Source organism: Nicotiana tomentosiformis, chromosome 7 (assembly GCF_000390325.3).
Source record: "Nicotiana tomentosiformis chromosome 7, ASM39032v3, whole genome shotgun sequence".
Classification (NCBI taxonomy): Eukaryota; Viridiplantae; Streptophyta; class Magnoliopsida; order Solanales; family Solanaceae; genus Nicotiana; species Nicotiana tomentosiformis.
In genome coordinates this window covers 2,185,235-2,197,438 of record NC_090818.1, presented here as the reverse complement: position 1 = coordinate 2,197,438, position 12,204 = coordinate 2,185,235, and positions in this window count along the sequence as shown.

The following is a 12,204-nucleotide window of genomic DNA, read 5'->3' as shown; positions in this document are numbered from 1 at the left end:
AAAAGCCGTAACCATAACTCAAATACTCAAAACTCAAATACCACATAGCTTAAATGCTCGAAGAAATGATTTCTAATCACAGTAGCTACTCAAATGAACCCAATACCGGCAACAACCTCATATCGAACAAAGCCTTGTTCTAAACCTTCGTACACTGTCAATGATGAAAGAAACATGCAGAACTCATAACCATTCATCAGATCAACAAGTCATGGTACTCCATCTCCTTCAACAAGACTATAGTCAATTCCTAAGTCGATCAACAACAATATCTTCCAAATATACCATAATCAAATATGATAGCACCCATCCTAGATCCGACGACCTCGTCTTATCAAATACCAACTACTCTACTGACATGCCACACCAATACTATCTACAGCCATAACCCGTGGAAGCTGTGCACCAATAAGCACATTCCAAATGTACTCAATCATGGAAAAATGACTCAGACAAGAAAACTTCCCCGCAAGCTTAACAAGTACCGCCATAACGAAATGTCGAAAATCCATCACACACCGTAGAACCATAACACACGAATATAACAAGGGATCATATCTCAACATAACTCCACTGTAATGCGTGACCCCATCCAAACACTGGTCCATATGAAATACCTCAGCCACCATGCTCAAAATCAATAACCACGCGCAATCCGACATCAAGTACTCAAAGTGTATTACCATAACCATGTAGAAGTAGATGACACAATGCCATACAAAACCCGAAACAACATAACCCATACACCATCAACCATGCAATGCCCCATTACTCATCTCGCTCAAATTCTGCTATAAAGCCCAAATAGAACTGCACCAGGTATGCTTATAACCAACGAATCACAACTCCTCGTAGCATAGAAGAGTAACTCACCGAACATATCAGAACACGAATAAGCTCAACAACAACCGAATGGCACATCCCTCAACAATAGCAGTATGAAGCAAACAAATAAAACCCGGTGTAGAATATACATCCTCATTGGGCCTACCAATGGACCCCAAATCAAGTATGGTCACCCACAAATAAATAAATAACCCTTCGAAAGTACACAACGATTGAGTCGTAACATATTCTATCATCCTCTGACAAGCTTTGGCCCCATTTTCACAATCCACAACCATAAAACAATCTGCTCCTGAGAACTCCCAGTCTCCAAATCCATAGAACACATGAATCACCACATCTGGTCCCAACTCCACCGCCCGAATGTCTAACACATCTCTCATACACGATCATCCCATGAGGAATACTTCTAAAATTCTTCCGTGCCACAGAGCAAAATTTAAATATCAACAGTCGATCAACCAGGAGAGTGCCACAATACAATTAAAGTATACATAAATCAAAACACATTGCCCCTTCTGAAATGTATACTCTCATCAGGCCATACCGATTAGTAATATAATTTACCTAGTCATCTGAAACCCATGCTGCCTACGAATTTATGTCCTTCCCTTCAAAACTGAACTATGACCTTGCATATGCAAATCTAAATCCCACACACACACCGCATCTACCATATCATCCTGTGAAGAGTACAAGAATATCATAATCAACTCTGAGTCATAAGCAGAATATATACCCGATCAGTCTGAAACCTTCTATTTGATCTCGTCCCGGAGAAAATCCCAATACGCAACATATTCCTCACGCTGGTAGGAAATATACTCTTCGATCTGTGGTAAACACCATTGAGAACTCTTTGAAACCCATTTGTACATAACCAAGATATCAGAACCAAATCTCTCTAACCCAACCCAGCCACGCAAGCCGCCAATACTGTAAAGATCCGTAAAAATTTTAACCAAAACCTCGGGGTTTCGTGGTGCCAAGTTAGATTCCTTTTTGGACTAAAATGGTACCCTACAGACTGAGAGGAAAATGTTTCGCAAAAAAATGCATTTTTGCGGCCCATTATGCGGCCGCATAATCACTCTGCGGATCGCATAATGGCCGCAGAGTGAAGCAGTAAGTTTGGCCAATTTGAGGTCAGTTTTGCGGTCGATTATGCGACCACATAATTGATATGCGGATCGCATATCAGTTGCATAATTTCCTATTAGGTTTCTGCGGAGGGAGTTCTGCGGTGCATTATGAGACCGCAGAACAAGTATGCAGACCGCATACTGGTCGCATACCTAAGCCAAAAGTTTAGTCCCCTGAGGGCCATTTCTGCGGTCACTTTGCGGACCGCATAACCATTATGCGGTTGCATATGCGACCGTAGACCTGTGTCGGGGCACCATTTTTCTTGATTTAAAACTCGACCCCCATTCCGTTAAAACACCCATTTAGCCTATTTTGAAGGTCATTTATGATATTTCTAGTGTGAGAGAGAGAGAGGGTTCCAGAGGGAGGGCCTAATTTCGATCAATTAATCTTCAACCATCACTCAAAGCTTGGAAATATTCAAGTAGAGCACCAAATTCTTCATCCAAAAGGTAAGACTTCATCACCCCAGCTCTTAATTACAAACATAGCTATAATGGGGTATTAATAAGATGGTCCATGGGTATGAGGGTTGTTCATCTTGTATGTATGTGATAAAGAGTGTGGGAAAAATAAAAAGTGAACTAGAACCATGAACGTTTCCTAATTTTGGGTTCAATTTGTATATTGCAAAAATAGATTGAGGTTGCTAAGGATTCCGGATAATTGTAGAGTCTAAAGAAGCACAATTGAGGTATGTATGGCTAACTCTCTTCTTCTTAGAATCGAACTCCTGGTGTCCGAATAATTGGTGTAAGTTCCAACTTGATTATACTAGAATTGTTTGCCTTAGTGTGTTTGATTGAAATATTCATGTTCCCTAATTGTTTTTGATGGTTACCATGCTATTTGAGAGCGTAATTATGATTTTCCAAGCTCCTTCCCTTATGTGTGAAATGCCTTATATGATGGTACTTATCGACATGAATGATGAGGTTATTTGAACAAATAAAAATGGAAAGACTTGAATTGTAAAATGTGCCCAAGTGCCAAGAACTACGTAATAAATGAGGCTGTTTATGCCATGTAATGAATATGGGAAAGAAATGTGAATTGAGTGGACAGTTGAAGGAGGTTATGTCTCAAGTGAGATGGCTTAGCCGATCGGGCCGAGATCGGACGCCATGTTGTACACATGGTGGCATTTGTATTGGAATTATTGGATTACATTGTGGATATGTATATGTCTCACTTGAGATGGCTTAGCCGGTCAGGCCGAGACCGTACTCCGTGTAAAAACACAGTGGCATTGTGAGTTGTGGCTTTGGCACTAAAGATTATTAATCTAAAAAGATGGAAAGATTGAATTGGAAACTATGTGATCCTTACTTGGTGTTTTCTTTGTATTCCTATGAAGTACTTTTTGATTATTATGACTGCCTTCTCTTTGTTTCACTGTTCATTCTACTAAGATTGGTGTTTGCCTTACATACTAGTACTATTCGACAGTACTAACGTCCCTTTTGCCGGGGGCGCTATATCTTTGAATGGATGTAGGTGGTTCCATCGCAGATAGTGCCGATCGCAGATAGTGGTGCTCTCTTTCTCTCCTCACAACAGTCTTGGTGAGCCCTATTTCTCCCAGGGGTCATGTAGTCCTTCTTTTGTATAAGTTTTTACATTTTGAGGTATAGCCGGGGCCTTGTTGCCGGCATTGTCATGTTGCTCTTTTGTATCCTTAGAGGCTCCGTAGACATTTTTCTGAGTCATGTATGTATGTTGGGGTAGTCGTTGGATCGAGTTGTATTTTGGAAACTCAACTATGGCATAATGTATATAACAAAAATGAACTAGCAATGTTTATATATTTATATAACTGATCTCTCCCCGATTTTACAAATGGTGATGCGATCCCTTTTTGGGTTATGAATGAGTCGGGTAGGAAAGGTTTAATAGGCTTGCTCGACTGGGTTCACTCGGTTGAGCGCCGGTCGCGCTCCCCGAGGTTGGGGCGTGACAAAAACACAAGAACATTGCCACGAAACACCTGTGGAGACTAGCCACATCATAAGTACCCAAAGAACCGATTATATCCATTACTGTACTGATCCAACCTACTATCAAACTGTCTTATTTCTCCGAGTTCCTTCCGAATTGCCTTCAAATTGATACTTCTCCTTGCTGGAACACCACGATCCTTAACCCAAATTCACCATTCAAGAGACCCTAGTATAAAACCACAACGCCCTAAGGTCCATAAGCCGATGACTTCCCTCCTAAGCACCCCAAAGCACCACAACCGCGACACCCACTCTAAAGAGACCTTATGTGAACCTAAATCTGTTTCCTTCACCTTCTTGATGCTGAAATGCCTAATCCACAATGGTATAAAAATTCCACAAGTCTCGACACCATCCAATGTAACTCTCAGTTTCTAGCCATATACAAATCTTGAAAATTCCAAATCGCTACATATAAATCTTGAATCCATCAAAACCATTCTTGAGAGTCATCCACTCTACTCAAATCTCAATTAAAACGACCAAACGAACCGAACGACCTGCACTACAAGAAAAGTGTGAATTACTTGGGGATTTTACCTGGGAATTCTTGTCGTAGATATTTCCTACGGATTTTCATGCGAAAATATGAAATTCCTAAATTATAGAATACTTTACCTGCGAAAACGTTTTTGTCACGACCCAAAATCCCACCATAGGCGTCGTGATGACACCTAGTCTCTAAGGCTAGGTAAGACGATTTTAATTACCTTTTGAAGCATTTTTTTAATTAAATAAATAATTAAAACTAACAGCGGAACAAATATAAATATACAACCTCCCGAGACTAGTAGTACTGAGTGACGAACTCTAACTGAATACATGGAATGATCACGAGGACCGAATATACAATACTGTTTGATTAAAAATTTAACATTACAATGAAATGAAAAGACTCCAAGAGACTGCGATGACCAAGCAGCTCTACCTTGAATCCTTACGATCCTGCTTTAACTCTGCTCAAGTCCGATATCTCCAATACCTGGCTCTGCACAAAAATGTGCAGAAGTGTAGTATGAGTACACTACGGTCGGTACCCAGTAAGTATCAAGACTAACCTCAATGGAGTAGAGGCAATGTACAGTCCAGAAACTCACTCGTCTAATAACCTGTGCAATATAATATACAAAATACTAGGAAACATATAGCAATAAGGGCAGGGTAAAACAACCAGTGGTATGCGCAGCAAGACAACAAGAATACCATAAATATCACTCAACAGTTAATAAAAACATGTACGCCCAATTAATTCAAGTTTTTCAAATAAATATCCTTCACATATAATTCTTCCAAATAACTCTCTTTTAAATGTAGTTTTTCTCAAATAAATATCATTCAGATACAATTCTTTCATATAATTCTTTTTGAATAAAAATCCTTCCAAATAAATATTTTAAATATAATTCTTTCAATTAAAAAGTCACCATGTGACGCCTCATTTCATAATCATAAGAAAATACGGGTATCAGCCCATTTTCATATTTTTCGTAAACACGGGTCTCAGAACATTTTCATATTTCCACGGCACCTCGGGCCCATAATTAAATCATATCACAACTGCACAGACAATTCACGTCCCAATTATCATCATCATTTCATCACAGCACCTCGTGCCCACATTTCAATTTATAATCCGTCTGGCAATAGTCACAGGCTCTCAATTTCAACATAAATCCGATTGTTATTAATTTACCAACAACAAGATAAATTGCATAAGGTATAAAAGTAAAAACAAGAAAATCACAACATCACATGAAAATTATCAACACCACAACCCCACATCATCACATATCGTCCTTGACAATAGCCACCCTTATCATTCCGCCCAGACAATATCAATAGCCACCCTTATCACTCCTATTGCCACCCTTATCGCTTTTATAGCCATCCTTATTGCTCCGCCCAGATAATATTCCAACAAACACAACAACAGTGAAATGCCACCCTTATACCCACATAATATCAACGGTAAAATGCCACCCTTTTCTCCCCAAAATAATAACTCATACAACACAACAATTTACACGGGAAATTTACACGACAACATAATAAAATCAATTCATATCGCAATTTGCCCAATGGCCACAACCAAATTCCAAAGATATAACAAAAATCAATTAATTTCACAACAAATAGCCCAAGGCTCCACACAATGTATATAACACCCAAAAATAATCAATAGAGATAGAAATTACTCAGCATAAAGCAAAACCTTCATTAATGCAAATTTAGATAATTATATTAACACTTATTCTTAAGCTCGCTTAAATTAATTATTTGCATAAGAAAATTCATATTGGAATTAATTTCAAAGAAATATTAAACCAACAATACTCACGAAATTTCATAAATATTTCAAGTAACAATCACATCAAATTATCATATAAAAACAAATTCAACAATAAGGATTTAGGCATGCCAAATAGATGATTTAATAATTTTCCATAATTTCCCAATTTACTACACAATAACGCCTAAAACTTTAATTCAATGAATTTTGCACGTATAAGCCTGAGTACGTACTCGTCGCCTTGCGTACGCGGCTTTTCACATTTCACAAATGGCACATAAGACTCAATGCCTAAGGGGTAATTCTCCCACTCGAGGTTAAGAAAGACACTTACCTTTTTGAAGTTAGGCCGATATTCCAAAATAGCCTTCTTGCTTGAATTGACCTCCGGACAGCTCAAATCTATCCAAATTAATTGTACAACTCTATTAAAATTTATCGTAAACAATTCCGGATAATAATACGTCGACTAAAAAATTTATTCCAAAAAGTCAACAAAAGTCAACGCGGGACGTGCCCCTCGGAACCTGACATCATTTTCATGAAATCCAAACACCTATTCCGATACGAGTTCAGCCATACCAAATTTATTGAATCAACTCGACCTCCAAATCTTAAATTTTCGTTTTTGGAAGATTTTACAAAAATCTTGATTTCTTCCATTAAAATCCAAATTAAACGATGAATATAATTATAGATTCATGAAATATAAACACTTTAGGATATAGAACACTTACCCTAATCCATATGGTAAAAAATGCCTAAAACGTCACTTCAATCCGAGCTCCATAGCTCCAAATATGTCAAAAATGGTTGAAATCTCGAAATATAGCTACTGCCCAGGTATTTACTCTTCGCGATCACGAAGCACAAAAGTTTTCAGCCCCAAAATTGCTCTTCGCGATCGCGAAGAACAAACTACCCAACCCTTCCAGACAACCTCTAGTATAATGGTCATAACGTTTTGTTCAAAATTCTAAATGATGAATGGTTTAACTTAATGGAAACTAGACTACAAGGGCTATAACTTTCATTTGTTTCTCATTTCCCAATTCCTTATATATTCCGAGATATAAGCTTCCAAATTAAGCCCCCTATGCAACAGAGATTTCCAAACTCTTCCCGGATAGCCTCTAGTTTATCCACTATAACTTTTTGTACACACCTCCAAATGACAAATGGTTTACCTTTTTGAAAACTAAACACAAAGGGCTACAATTTTTATTTTTGAATTATCTCCAAATTCCTTATAGATTGCGAGATATGAGCTTCCAATGTCGGGTCAGTGCGGCAGGAGTTTCCTCTACGCGATCGCAATTCACAGTGTCGAAATAGCAAAATTTCTCTTCGCGATCGCGACCGTTTGTCCGCGATTGTGATGCATACCTCTGTGGCCAAAAACCAGCAACTAAAAATGGTCCGAAACCACCCCGAAACTCACCCGAGCCACTCGGTACCCCGTCTGAGCATACCAACAAGTCTCAAAACATATTGCAGACTTAGTCGAAACCTCAAATCACATCAAACAATGCTAAAACCACAAATCATACCCCAATTCAAGCTTAATGAAACTAAGAAATTTCAACTTTTACATTCGACGCCGAAACCTATCAAATCAAGTCCGATTGATCTCAAATTTTACACACAAGTCATAAATGACATAACGGTCCTACAAAAATTTTCAGAACTGGATTCCGACCCCGATATTAAAAAGTCAACTCCCCGGTCAAACTTCCAACTTAAACTTCCTATTTTCGCCATTTCAAGCCTAATTCCACTACGGACTTCCAAATAATTTTTCGAACACGCTCCTAAGTCCAAAATCACCATACGGAGTTATCGGAGCCAACGGAACTCTATTTCGGAGTCGTCTTCACAAAGTTCTGACTACGGTAAATATCCTAAGACTTAAGCTTCCGTTTTAGGGACTAAGTGTCTCAAATCACTCCGGATCATCCGGTAACCAAATTCAACCACGCACGCAAGTCAATACACTTAATACGAAGCTGCACAGGGCCTTATGCCGCCGAACGTGACTTAAATTCTCAAAACGACTGACCGGGTCATTACATTCTCCACCTCTTAAACAAACGTTCGTCCTCGAACGTGCTAAGATTCATTATGAGGTTACCAAATTGATGATTTTACTTTTACACATATACTCACGGTTGGTCCCACGTTACTGCATTTGAGATAAGATCGACAACTCTATCTCAATTGAGATTATTTCTTTTACCCATATTTGTAATCTTTAAGACCAATTTCTTATGCTCCAAACATTTTCAAAAGACCTGATTTTCACAACAACGCACGGTATTAGTCTCAACTGGCTATAGCAATTCGTGCCTACGCACACATCAACTTTTTTGATAGTGTTGAAGTACTTCAAAATTTTTTCGGGGTGTTACATTCTTCCCCGCTTAGGATCATTCGCCCTCAAACACATTACATAATTTTGTCTCTTCTTTGCACGACTCAATCTTCCAAATTTTTTTCTAACTCCCAAATTTTTTTCAGAAATTTCGGCAGAGTCTCCCCTGTAATTGGGCCTAACCACCTGCCAGAGTAACACCAAAACAACTCCTAACAACACATCCACAATGAATATATCAATAACAGAATCTCAATGTTACAAACACTTCATTATCACAATGATATCAGGACATGAAGCATATCATATGTATGCTCATCACCACATCTCTGGTCTTAAAAGCCGTTCATAATTAATGCCAGCATCATCAATTAATCTCATATTAACCACCACCTCATTTCGAATTTTCACAATACTGACAATGGAATGTGAGGCATGAAGACTTCATGATTACTTACTCGAATTAATGAGTCACATTTAACGCCACCTGGGTACTCACCTCATAGGCTAAAACTCAATGTTTACAGCACGAAAATGGCTGAATATGAACAGAAATATATACAAGAATTATCAAATAAGCCTAACAGGCATGACTCCCTATTAATATTATTGTACACATTAATTTCACAAATTGATAATTTTAAACTCATAAATATTTCACCACAAGGACCTCGTCCTTATATAACTTCCACTGTGACTTGTAGCCCGGTTTAAATATTTCACATCATATATAAAATGCGAGGATCTCGTCCTCAACTCCGAATCACAAGTATTTTGCATATTGTGCCAACTGAAATTTCAATTTTTCTTTCTTTCTTATTTTCAATATATTTCATAAACAGTTTTCACAACACATAATGAACCCTCATATCGGTAGGACGTGTAATTCATAAAAATTAGAATCAATTATTCTGAAACACATTAAACCCACTGTAATGAATAATAAAAATTACTTTTGGACTTATAGCCCTCAATGGTGTACAAAATTAAATGACAGACACGGGCTCACACCTTCAAATCTCCCAACAGGGATAAACATATAAGTGGGTCACAAATTTATGAAGCTCGCCCATAAGTGGAGCATAATAAGAGGACTCACCTCAATATTCAGAACCGAATCAAATTAAGGAAAATATCCTTTTATAATAAAAATCAGGATCGTACATGTAACGACACCATCTGGTGTATTGGCCTCAGCCAAATCATAGTGATTAAATCAACGGGTCGGGCCTCCACCTCTTAGGCGCCCACTACCCGCTTGTCCTCCATATCTAGCTGACTGTGCACGTGGAGTATCAACTAGAATAAAGCTTGTAGCTAGAGTATTCTGATGAAATCCACCCCTCCCAAGTCTGGGACAATTTCTCTTGATGTGTCTAGTATCACCACACTCATAACAACCCCTCTGCGGGTTCGGCTGCTCACACTGAGTCTGTGCCGGATAACTGGAATAAACATTATAGAAATCCCGTGCTGGTGGTGCATTAAAAGAACTTACTAGAACACCCCCGAGTATTCTGAAATTGTTTCCATGACCTCGTTGATACTGAAATGTAAAATTATTAACAACGCAGGAATACAGCAAGTCCCAGCATCATCCCATACAAATCTCATCTCTTAATCATATACAAGTTTCGTAGAACCTTTCAATACCACATAAATACATCTCAGGCCAAAACTCATATAACACATGACCCCGCAATCTGGTCGTTGATAGTGGACTCCCTCACTTGGCGCGAAACCAGTGTACACATTCTGTTGATCCACAATACTAACCTTCATCGTTCGTAGGACACCGGTCATAAGACACCTCAAGCCATTTATTTGGCGCATGTCATCCTCGTGATAGTTAAACTCGCTTCCTCCAGTGCCTTGGTTGCGTATGTACCCTTCGCTAAATAGAAATCCCATACGAACTATGTAGTCTCTAATACCACCAACTATTTCAGATCTACATCCACCTCGTGACCCTACCACAATTGTGAAGATTAGGCAATTAATTAAACCTTCTTAATATCATACTTATCAACCAGATGTCAGAACCTGCTGCACCTCAATGTGCACAACTGAATGATCTCTCAATACTTCCGCATCCTCGATCTAGACGATACGTTGTAATAATAGTTGAGCAACCCTGGCTCCCTTATAACCCCTCTATAGTATCACGAACGGTTGGTGCATAGTTGATACCGAGTGCGCAATTTCATACATGAGTCGATGCAAAAGAACATAAGATATATGCTTCAAGCTGAACAAATGTCGCACGATAAGGAATGAAAGAAGTGAAATTTTCTAACAGTCATGTAGCCTCTCGAAGATAAGTACAAACGTCTCCGTACCGATCCGCAAAACTCTACTAAACTCGTTCGTGACTCGTAGAACCTATGAACCTAGAGCTCTCATACCAACTTGTTACGACCCAAAATCCCACCATAGGCGTCGTGATGGCACCTAGTCTCTAAGACTAGGTAAGCCGATTTCAATTACCTTTTGAAGCCAATTTTTTTTTAATTAAATAAATAATCAAAACTGACAGCGGAACAAATATGAATATACAACCTCCCGAGACTGGTAGTACTGAGTCACGAACTCTAACTGAATACATGGAATGATCACGAGGATCGAATATACAATACGGTTTGATTAAAAATTTAACAGTACAATGAAATGAAAACACTCCAAGAGACTGCGACAACCAAGCAGTTCTACCTTGAATCCTTACGATCTCGCTTTAACTCTGCTCATGTCCGATATCTCCAATACCTGGCTCTGCACAAAAATATGCAGAAGTGTAGCATGAGTAAACCACGGTCAATACCCAGTAAGTATCAAGACTAACCTCAATGGAGTAGAGACGAGGTACAGTCCAGACACTCACTCGTCTAATAACCTGTGCAATATAATATACAAAATACTAGAAAACATATAGCAATAAGGGCAGGATAAAACAACCAGTGGTATGCACAGCAAGATAACAAGAATACCATAAATATCACTCAACAATTAATAAATACATGTACGCCCAATTAATTCAGGTTTTTCAAATAAATATCCTTCACATATAATTCTTCCAAATAACTCTCTTTTAAATGTAGTTTTTCTCAAATAAATATCTTTCAGATACAATTCTTTCATATAATTCGTTTTGAATAAAAATCCTTCCAAATAAATATTTTGAATATAATTCTTTCAATTAAAAAGTCACCATGTGACGCCTCATTTCATAATCATAAGAAAATACGGGTCTCGGCCCATTTTCATATTTTTCGTAAACACAGGTCTCAGTCCATTTTCATATTTCCACGGCACCTCGTGCCCATAATTAAATCATATCACAACTGCACGGACAATTCACGTGCCAATTATCATCATCATTTCATCACAGCACCTCGTGCCCACATTTCATATCACAACTGCACGGACAATTCACGTGCCAAATATCCTCATTATTTACTCACGGCACCCCGCGCCCACATTTCAATTTATAATCCATCTGGCAATAGTCACAGGCTCTCAATTTCAACATAAATCAGATTGTTATCAATTTACCA